Below are 10792 nucleotides of genomic sequence, written 5' to 3'. Positions count from 1 at the left end.
CACAACAAAAATCCTCGCCTTTCACTGCACACTAACTGTACAGTGAAAAGTGATATCAGCAGAAGCAGTTTTTTTTCTTCTTCCCTGCCTAACGCTCTCCCTGTTCAGAATCAGCAGCAGCACCTCTCCCTATTGTAAGATCGGCAGAAGTAAGATGGCGGTCGGCCTTCTCAGTCTTTTATACCCCCTGTGACGCTGCACAAAGCCAGCCAATCACTTCTATGCCCTTACCTAAGATGGTGCTGGCCGCTGCCTATGTCATCGCGTTGCCCACAGCGTGCGTCATTGGCTGAAAAAAGGCGCTGGAAGCATCATTTGAAACGCAACTTTGGCGCTCGGGTCGCCGACATCATGGCTGACCTCACGCTATGGTCGGGTTTCGTTTCATGAAACCCGACTTTGGCGAAAGTCGGCGATTTTTGAAATTGACCTACCTGTTTCACTCAACTCTAGTTGCCAGTGGGGGCTTGCTATAACCTGGGTTGAAGCTGCAAGTGTGAGCTGTGTCAAGAAGCATTGTCTAGGAGTCATGTCTGGAGATAACTGTTTACAAGACTGTCTACATTTCTTCCTTACCTTATCACCTTTTTTGGTTTGCCTCAATAAATCCTTCTCCTTTTCCCTTTCTGTAGTCTGGGAGTGCATTGTTATTTCAGCTTTTTAATCCCTGTCTGTTTCCCTCTGTGTCTTCATATTAGAGCAGGAATAGCATTCCTGCTGCCCTAGGCACTAGTCAGGGTCGTTTTCAGGGTAAGACAGGGATAGGAACATGATCATCACACGGGATGAAAGGACCCATCTAGGGATGCTAGGAAGCTTAGTGTTGCACCAGGCATGTGTCAGGGTTGCCGCACTTTTATGTTTTACTAGTGGCAGAGCTCCTCTTCACTTTAGTCTTGTTGCGAGCCTTTTTGCTTCTGGCATAAGCATAACAGGCCATAAGAGATCTATGCATTAACAGATGCCCACAAACCTCAATGAACTTAAGCAACAATGACAAGAAGAGTGAGATAAAAATTCCTCCATTTCAAAGTTAGAAACTGGAAAAGTCATACAGAAATTACTTCAAGTTGTTGCTGCTACAAATATGCCAGACAGCACGACCAGGGAATGTCGCTGTCTTTGCCACTGAGAGAAACCAAGTTGTAGAAATTTCAGGCTGCTTGTAGGTAAAATTTCATTCAAATTGATAAAAAAGCAAAAACTATACACACAATGAGTTTTGACTGTTTGCAGCTGTAACGAATGGAAGCGGAGGCAGAGATGGTGAAGTTCACATTCGTTTTTATTTTTTAAGTGGAACCTCGGGACCACGGTCCGGGGGGCTCCGAAGGGGGCGTGACTAGTGAGCCCCGGGAACCCGTAGTAAAGCCCCTGAGACAGGGCCAGAATGGAATACCCGGAGGACACAGGTGCAACCTCAAGTTAGACCCCGAACACGTGGCAGCTGTCCCAGCGGGACCAAAAGGGATAACAAAAGTTACAGCAGAGTCCATAATGCGCTGAGTCCTGGATCCGGGTAGTTGGTAAGGAGTCGGTTCCAGTGACCTTCACACAGTCCTTGGACTCGGATGGCTGTAGGCGGAACGGGATGGCTTAGGCCCAGATAGTTGCTGATATAACCAGGTAACACAGGATACTGATATTCTGTGGAAACAGAGAGCATTAGACAATGCACAGAGACTGCAGATACAGCGCAGAGAGGTTAGCATGAGAACCGGATGTAGCAATGATAGATACTCGTTGCTCCGGTGCTCTCCCTATGGAGGAGAGGCCAGAAATAGCAGCCAGTGCGCTGCCATTGGTTAATTGCACTTTTTGAATAATGCACGCCGCCCCTTTAAGAAGGCAAGAGAGTGGGCGGGCGTGCCCTAATAGCCTTAGCTACATATCTCCTCACAGGATGCCTGGAGGAGGAGGCAGGGGGGAGGACAGAACGCTGAGCAGCAGCATGAGAGGCTCGAGGTGAGTGCCCAGAACAGAGAGCAATGGCAGGCCTGGACGCAGCGCCAGGACGGGGACCAGGTGTAACAGTATCGCCCTCTTTACACCCCCTCTTCTTCAAGCCTGTGTAGAACTGTTTATGGAGAAGAGGAGCCTGGATGTTCTCCCTAGGCTCCCAAGATCTCTCCTTAGGACCAAAATCCTTCCAGTCCACCAGGTAGTAGGTCTTACCCCTTACTTTTTTTACGGCCAGGATATGTTTTACCTCAAAAACATCATCCTCCGAGACAGGGTCAGGAGTGGTACCCGGATCCTTAAAGAAGGGACTCAAAACTACTGGTTTGAGGAGAGAAACATGAAAGGAGTTAGGCACACGTAGGGAAGTGGGCAACTTCAGCTTGTACGAGACTGGATTGAATTTGTCTCAAGATCTCAAATGGTCCGATGAACCGGGGACCCAATTTGTAGGATGGCATCTTTAACCGGATGTACTTAGAAGAGAGCCATACCTTGTCTCCGGGGCGAAAGATAGGTGCATCCAAACGTCTCTTGTCCGCATGCCTTTTCATACGCTGGGAGGCTTTCTCCAGAGTAGTTTTGGTATCCCTCCAGTTAGACACCGAACACTTGGCAGCTGTCCCAGCGGGACCAAAAGGGATAACAAAAGTTACAGCAGAGTCCATAATGCGCTGGGTCCTGGATCCGGGTAGTTGGTAAGGAGTCGGTTCCAGTGACCTTCACACAGTCCTTGGACTCGGATGGCTGTAGGCAGAACGGGATGGCTTAGGCCCAGATAGTTGCTGATATAACTAGGTAACACAGGATACTGATATGCTGTGGAAACAGAGAGCATTAGACAATGCACAGAGATTGCAGATACAGCGCAGAGTGGTTAGCATGAGAACCGGATGTAGCAATGATAGATACTCGTTGCTCCGGCGCTCTCCCTATGGAGGAGAGGCCAGAAATAGCAGCCAGTGTGCTGCCATTGGTTAATTGCACTTTTTGAATAATGCACACTGCCCGTTTAAGAAGGCAAGAGAGCGGGCGAGCATGCCCTAATAGCTTTAGCTACAGATCTCCTCACAGGACGCCTGGAGGAGGAGGCAGGGGGAGGACAGAACGCTGAGCAGCAGCATGAGAGGCTCGAGGTGAGTGCCCAGAATGGAGAGCAACGGCAGGCCTGGACACAGCGCCAGGACGGGGGCCAGGTGTAACTGTGGCAGACCTGGGCACAGCGCCAGGACGGGGACCGGGTGTAACAACAGCCTTCTTCCGATGGTGCTACAAGTAGTGATTCTAAAAGCTATACAACCATGAGGTGTATTTAATTTTTCACACTCTACTTTAGCTTTTTCATCTAATTCTTGTGCATTTGAGTTGCATTTGGCTAATTTTTGAAAGTTCAAAGGGCCAGATATATTTTATAATATCCTGATGTGTAAAACCATATAATTCAAAGAGTGTGTACTTAGTTTTTCTTATGACTATACGTGTGCACATGGAGAAAATACATCTATTTGGCACTTCAAGGTACAGCAATTCTTGGTACCTTTGAGAGTATTTATACCATGCATGCATAATATGTACAGTATGTTGTATGCACAGCCTGTTGAAGGGAAAATACTCTCTGAAATGTGTCAATGAAAATTTAAATGAAGAACTTTTTCTTACAAAAGATGTCACCTGAGTGATCTTTTCTGCAACAGCACCTTAAAGGTACCGTATTTTTTGAATTATAAGACACAATGTTTCCTGAAAAATTTGGGAGAAAAATGGGAGTGTGTCTTATAATCTGAAGGTAGCAAGGCAGCTGCAATGGAGTGGAGTCAGAGGAGGCAGAATCCCTGCTTCAGGAGGCTGCCGGCAGGAGTGGGGCAATGCTGCAGGCTCCGGAATGGGAGGAGGGGGTATTCCAGTGCTGTGTGGTATTGGACCCTGGGCTCTCTTCAAATATCAGTGCAGGGCATAGTCCTCCTTCCCATTGATTTCCCAGCAGAGACCTTCTGTATCTCGTCTGCCAAGATCTCAATTGCTCATGCGCTGTCTCTAGCAGCCATTTTCCCATAGCCACTGCAAGGAAATCAATTGTAAGGAGACTAAACCTACAGTTGTGGCCAAAAGTATTGACACCCCTGCAATTCTGTCAGATAATACTCAGTTTCTTCCTGAAAATGATTGCAAACACAAATTCTTTGGTATTATCTTCATTTAATTTGTCTTAAATGAAAAAATACAAAAAGAATTGTCCTAAAGCCAAATTGGATATAATTCCACACCAAACATAAAAAAGGGTGGACAAAAGTATTGGCACTGTTCAAAAAATCATGTGATGCTTCTCTAATTTGTGCAATTAACAGCACCTGTAACTTACCTGTGGCACCTAACAGCAATAACTAAATCACACTTGCAGCCAGTTGACATGGATTAAAGTTGACTCAACCTCTGTCCTGTGTCCTTGTGTGTACCATGTTGAGCATGGAGAAAAGAAAGAAGACCAAAGAACTGTCTGAGAACTTGAGAAGCCATGTAGTCTCGACATGTTAGGAGAGCCCAGGGCCCACAGCTTCACAATAACAGGATACCCCTTCCTTCCAGCCTGGGGCCCGCAGCATTGCCCCACTCCAGTCGTCTCTGGCATATTGAAGCAGTGACACTGCCTCTTATGACCCTGCTCCACCACCACTGACCCCCTGTTAAGCTACTGTAAAATGGGACTATAAGACACATCACCATTTTATTTAAAAAATGTTTGTTTCTATTTTCCTCCCCAAAATTTGGGGTGTATCTTATGGTCCGGTGCATCTTATAATCTGCAAAATACTGTATATTTTCTCCAAAACCACAATCTTCTTCAAGCTCTGCAGATGCATCTCTGGCCCTATTAGTCTCAAATTAGATGTTAGGCAGTGTTAGGAGTCAGATTTCGGCCATTGCCAGGCAGGAATCTAGACCCTCACATGCTGCAGTCTCCTGCTCTGTGTTTAATGCAAAGGAGATTGCAGAGGAGATTGCTTTACAGCAACCCTCTCCGGAGGCTAAGTCCTTCGTCCCTTCTTCTGAGCATGCTCATGGGATAAGCTCCCATTGGAGTTCAGGAGTCAGGTGCTCAGGTCCTGCTCCTGATTCCATTGGTTCAGCCCAGGGCTCTGGGGACTTCCGGAAGGTCCGGTTCACTATAAAAAGTGCGCATGGCTGTTCCGCCATGCGCTAGTATTTTCATACTTGCTGCTGTATGTTTGCTGATGGATGCTTGGACTGGTGACTGACTTATTAAGAAACCCCATCCCTCTGATAATACGATTGTGTGAGTGTTTGGGTTCAGCCAGTAGCAGCGCTAGCGCCAGCGCGCCTATGCTCCATCTACCTCAGCAGCTAGCGTCCTGCATCGCGCTTGCGATATAGCGGTGCCATCTCTGCGGCACAGTTTACGCCGCGCTGCGCTTGCAGTCTTGCCCGGCATTCGCAGTTGCGACGCCACGCACACGTCCAGTTACGGTAGGTCCTTTCGGATGTAGTGACGCTATTTTTATAACTACTCCGGTGACCGGTTACCGTATGTGTGCCGCTGAGTACCTGTGCTGTAGCCAGGCTCAGCGTTTTCAGTTCCATTGTCTGCCATTGCAGCTCTGTGTCCATAACAGAGACTGCTAATTTGCACCTGGGTGATATCCAACCCTGTGCACATTACCGCCATAGTGCCCTGCATCTACTAGCTGCGGTTTTGCCATCCACCGCACGGTGGACCCCGAGTGGCGAAGGCACTTTATTTATATTTTTTATTTAGTGTCTTCCGCCACTCCAAACAGGCAGGTAGCATAGTCAGGAATAGCTAGAGGTTCGTACATGGGAACAGCAGTATAGTTGAAGGATCAGGAAGTTGCATAGTCAGGAATAGCCAGAAGTCGGAAAATGTTAGCAGCAATTTAGTCTTGGATGAAGCAACAGGTGAAAGGAGAGCTTGACTGAATGCTTGGAGCTCAATAATCTTGCAAGGAAGGAAGTGCAATGCCAGGCTTAAATGCCTGATGAAGGATCATCCGAAACGCGCGTCGGGGTGTGCTCTGCACCTCTATAGAACCACCACTTCAATTTGTCAAGGTAACATTATTGTATATATTGATGTATGGATATTTTGAGATAGTGTATGGGTTACTTTAAATTTCACAGTCCCCCATTGCAATAGATACGGCATTTGTATATGTTGTGCACTATATTGGGAATTAGGTCATTTGTTTATTGCACACATTGCGATTTCATCAGTATGGGAGAATAATAATAATTTATGGATTTTTGGCAATTAATAATTGCACACATTCCGATTTTATTATTATGTGAGAGCAACAATATATTGAATTCCACATTGATATATGCACATTGGGGACTATTGCAATATAATTATTTATGATTACATGTGGTATCTAGTTCTTTGCTTTTAATCTATTGTATTTTCATTTATATTGGTATGGGTACCTTTTTTTGTGCCAACCATTGCCAAATCATTTTTAGTAAAAGCTTTTTCTTATTCACTTCCAATAGTACTGTCCTCCCTTCTTTTAACATATTATTCCTGATAATTGATCTGGGTTATTATCCATATCCAAAGGTTTGGGCTGGATTTACTTCTGAGTTGTGGTCACTCTTTTTAGGACTGTTAGATCCTCAATTTTTATTCTATTTTTAGAGTAAGATTTTTATAATATAATACATTTTTTAATATCAGTTATAATTGGTTAAAATTGTTTGGTATCTCTTATGTCCTCTGTCATGGTTACTTAAAATAGGGTGTTCAAACAGGAGATTTACAAGGTGGAGCCAATCAGGAACTTACATGGTGTAGCCAATCAAGAATTAAACAGGTACTAGTATCTGTGTTATGCAAGAACTGTCCAGCGAGCCAAGGAAGATCTGTTGCCTGGTGCAATAGAGGTGCTGGGTTCAAGTCCTAACACTAATCATCCTGCACTTGGACACAGGGAAGTCACAATTAAATCCACCACTTATCCCCCATTTGTTATACATGCAATATAACTTACTAAAAAGGTGGACATTATCTTGTGGACCCTAGTAAAGTTGAGTTTCCTCACCTTAACAAAAGGTAACATCCACTTTTTTTTCCCTTCTTCCTAACACTATGTAAATATTAATCGTACTTTTCCGCCCAGCTCACCAAATTGCAATATGTATGGCACAAGATGATCTGCTTATAAAAATACCTTGAGATACAGTATCAGGATATGTTTATACTATATGAGTCCTTAATGAAATTCAAAGAAAAGTAAGGGCAAACATTTCTGTATTATCTTATTTAGTCATCTTTTTCTCTGGAACCATTTTTCACATGATACACTTTTACTGTCAAATTTTTCATTGGGAAAAGCTGATTGAGTAGAACATTTTGCTTTATACAAGAAGTGAAGATAGAAAGAAGAGACTTGAGATCTAGAACTTTTTTGGTGCAGGCAATAGCGAGTTTGGAAACTGGAATTGTTAAAGATAATCCAGAATTTGATGTACTGTATATATTCGTGTTTAAACCGACACGAGTATAATCCGACCCCCCTAATTTTGCCACAAAAAACTGGGAAAACTTATTGACTTGAGTACAAGTAGAGGGTGGGAAATGCAACATGCTCCATATTAATATATGCCCCATATAATGCTGCACCAAGGTTATTGGTGGCCCATAACATGCTCCATATTAATATGCCCCATATAATAATGCTGCATAAAGGTTATTGGTGGCCCATAACATGCTCCATAATAATATATATGCCCCATATAATAATGCTGCACAAAGGTTATTGATGGCCCATAACATGCTCCATATTAATATATATGCCCCATATAATAATAGTGCATAAAGGTTATTGATGGCCCATAACATGCTCCATATTAATATATGCCCCATATAATAATATTGAACAAAGGTTATTGATGGTCCATAACATGCTCCATATTAATATATATGCCCCATATAATAATAGTGCACAAAGGTTATTGGTGGCCCATAACATGCTCCATATTAATATATGCCCCATATAATAATACTGCTGTTGCTGCTGCTGTGATTTTTTAAAAAAATGACATACTCACCTCCATCGCTGACCGCTGCTCCTCAGCATCGCCGGCTCTCTGCAGTGACTGTTCAGGCAGAGGGCGCACACTAAACACATCATCGCACCCTCTGACCTGAACGTCACAGCCAGAGGACCCAGGAGACTGAAAGCAGCAGTGGAACAGAGATAGGTGAATATGGCATGGCTCACCCTCCCCAGTCCTATTCACCGTCCTGGTGTCTGCATATCCGGCTCTGCTACATCTCAGTCCCAGCGTCTGTATCTCCCTTCCTGTCTTCTTCCTGTGCTGGTCACATGGTACTGCTCATTAAAGTCATGAATATGCAGCTCCACCCCTATGGGAGTGGAAACACATCCATATTCATGACTTTAATGAGGAGTACCATGTGACCAGCACAGGAAGAAGACAGGAAGGGAGATACAGACACCGGGACTGAGATATAGCAGAGCTGGATATGCAGACGCCAGGAGGATGAGTATCATGTCTCCTGCTCCCCCTACCTCACCGGCTTTCAGATGTATGACTCGTGTATAAGCCGAGATGGTCTTTTTTAGCCCAAAAAAGGGGCTTAAAAACTCGGCTTATACACAAGTATATATGGTATGTATCACAGATACCATTCATCGATGTGGGTCTAGCCTTTGGTTGACCAAATTCTGAAGAATGTTGGAATTTTTTATCGACATCGCCTCTCCACATGGCAAAGTTGAAAAAGAAGATTGAGGGCAAACAACACACTTTTATTGGCAAATGGCATGTTGGTAAAAGCACCACTAATGTAGTTAGGATTTCCTTAGATTGCACACAAAACTAAATAATTTCTGGCATTATAACCCATAGTTAGTTAATAAGAATTTGTTTCTTTGCAGAAGTAGGTTGAACAGGTGACCAGCCGCTGAGAGTGCCGCAGGAGAAATGTACGTTTATTAAAACATAACAAATTCCACACTGGAATAATCTGTGATATTAAATGGAAACTTAAGCATCAATGCATAAAATAACATTTGAAATAATTACCTATTGAGCCAAAGTAAATCCTTTTAAATTCTCAGCATGAGAAATTAATTATTTTGTTTCATTCCTGGTTTCAGTCTAAATTCAGAAAGTCGTATTTTTCACAGTTTCACATAATGAGATAACCTTACTATGTCAATTATACCTCCTACTTGTAACACTTTTTTTTTTTTAATGAAATGACAACTTTAACCTGCTAATGAGTCCCATTAAGTGCAAATCCGACCTAACATACAAGAACCTAACATGCGCAGCTGGAATAAAACTGATATGAGGTGTAAATGAGGAGATTCAATTAACAATCATCATTTACTACCTATAACTAGAACTAAAGGAGGCTCTTGGGAAATAAAAAAAAAAATCTTGATATTAAAATTATTATAAAATCATTTTTAAAACAAATCACTCAAGTGAATTTTCCTGAGCTGGAGGAGAATGGATTTTGACAGCTCTGATTTTAGATGCTTCTTAGTAATAGAGATTGCACTAAAACTTTAAAATACAGGTTTATAGGAAGCTGAGACCTGTGCTGCAGTTTAGCCAGACTTTACAATGGAAAGCTGAACAGCTGTGCCTGTAGAACTGAATATATGAACTGAGTTAAAGAGATTCTGTCAGCACGAAAATGACCATTCAAACCAAGCACAAGAGGCTGGTTGACCCTTGGCGATGCCAATTCCGGTGAATCTTCCCACCTATTTGATTTCCATTAAAAATTCATTAATTGACAGCTTTGGCATTACAGGAGTGACTGAAAGTCGGAGATAATTGGAAAACAAGTGCGTGAGAACGTGTAGTGCACTACTCATCCATGGTATGAGTCCTGTCCTTGACTTGACTGTCTCCCTTTAATCATTTCATTGAATATTGAATCAATATTATTGATTAAATATTATCCCTTTGATCAATGTTATCAATGTTATTAATAATATTTTTTTTATTTCTATAGCACCAACATATTTCAAAGGACTTTACATTACAGATGGGACTAAAGGCCTCATCTCACATAGCGAGATCGCTGAAGCATCACCGATTTTGTGATGCAACATCGACCTCGCCAGCGATCTCGCTACGTGTGACACATAGCGGCGACCGGCCCCCCGCTGGTTATCGCTGATCGTGCTCGAATGTCCTGTGCCATTTTTTCATCATCGGCGTCCCGCTGGCCAGCGCACATAGCTGTGTTTAACGCCAACAAGCGACCTCGTTGGCGACGCAGAACTCAGGGACGCAGGTGTGGGTCGTCAGAATAGCTGCTCTGTGACAAGGTCCCAACGACCGCCGAGGTCGTTATATGGATCGCCGTATCGTTGCTGCGTCATTGAAGAGATCTGCCTGTTTGGCAGCTTACTGGCGACCATGTATCGATGCACCAGCGATCCTTACCAGGTCATATCGTTATCAGGATCGCTGGTGCATCGCTATGTGAAACGGGACCCTTGTACAGACAATAAAGACATTACAGAATAATACATAATTCAGACACCAAGAGGCGTAAGGGCCGTGCTAGTAAGATTACAATCTATGATGAAATAAGGAAGGCAGGAAAGGTAAATGGCAAAAAGAGCTTGTATTGTCCGGTCCAGCCAATAATATAATTAGTGTATTCACATATTGCTGCATGAACTGGTAAGCAGCCAGTATGTGTAGAAGTACAGACACAGAGGACTATTAAGTGCATGGGGGTGGGTAAACAGAAGCTACGAGGGAACAGATTTGGAGGACAGTTTTGGAAGAGCAAAACAGGAAATTT

General features: G+C 43.5%; 1 long non-coding RNA gene across 1 annotated transcript; it reads right to left on the bottom strand.

Moving 5' to 3' along the window:
- Nucleotides 1-1264: 1264 nt before the first annotated feature.
- On the bottom strand, nt 1265-8304 carry LOC141096683 (uncharacterized). Its single transcript, XR_012233752.1, has 2 exons — nt 8214-8304; nt 1265-2778 (listed from the first exon to the last, which is right to left on the bottom strand). It is a non-coding gene; the product is annotated as an uncharacterized lncRNA (long non-coding RNA).
- Nucleotides 8305-10792: the final 2488 nt, after the last annotated feature.

Source organism: Dendrobates tinctorius, unplaced genomic scaffold (assembly GCF_039654945.1).
Source record: "Dendrobates tinctorius isolate UK_male_01 unplaced genomic scaffold, ASM3965494v1 ptg000078l, whole genome shotgun sequence".
Classification (NCBI taxonomy): domain Eukaryota; kingdom Metazoa; phylum Chordata; class Amphibia; order Anura; family Dendrobatidae; genus Dendrobates; species Dendrobates tinctorius.
This window is presented reverse-complemented; position numbering and strand designations above follow the sequence as displayed.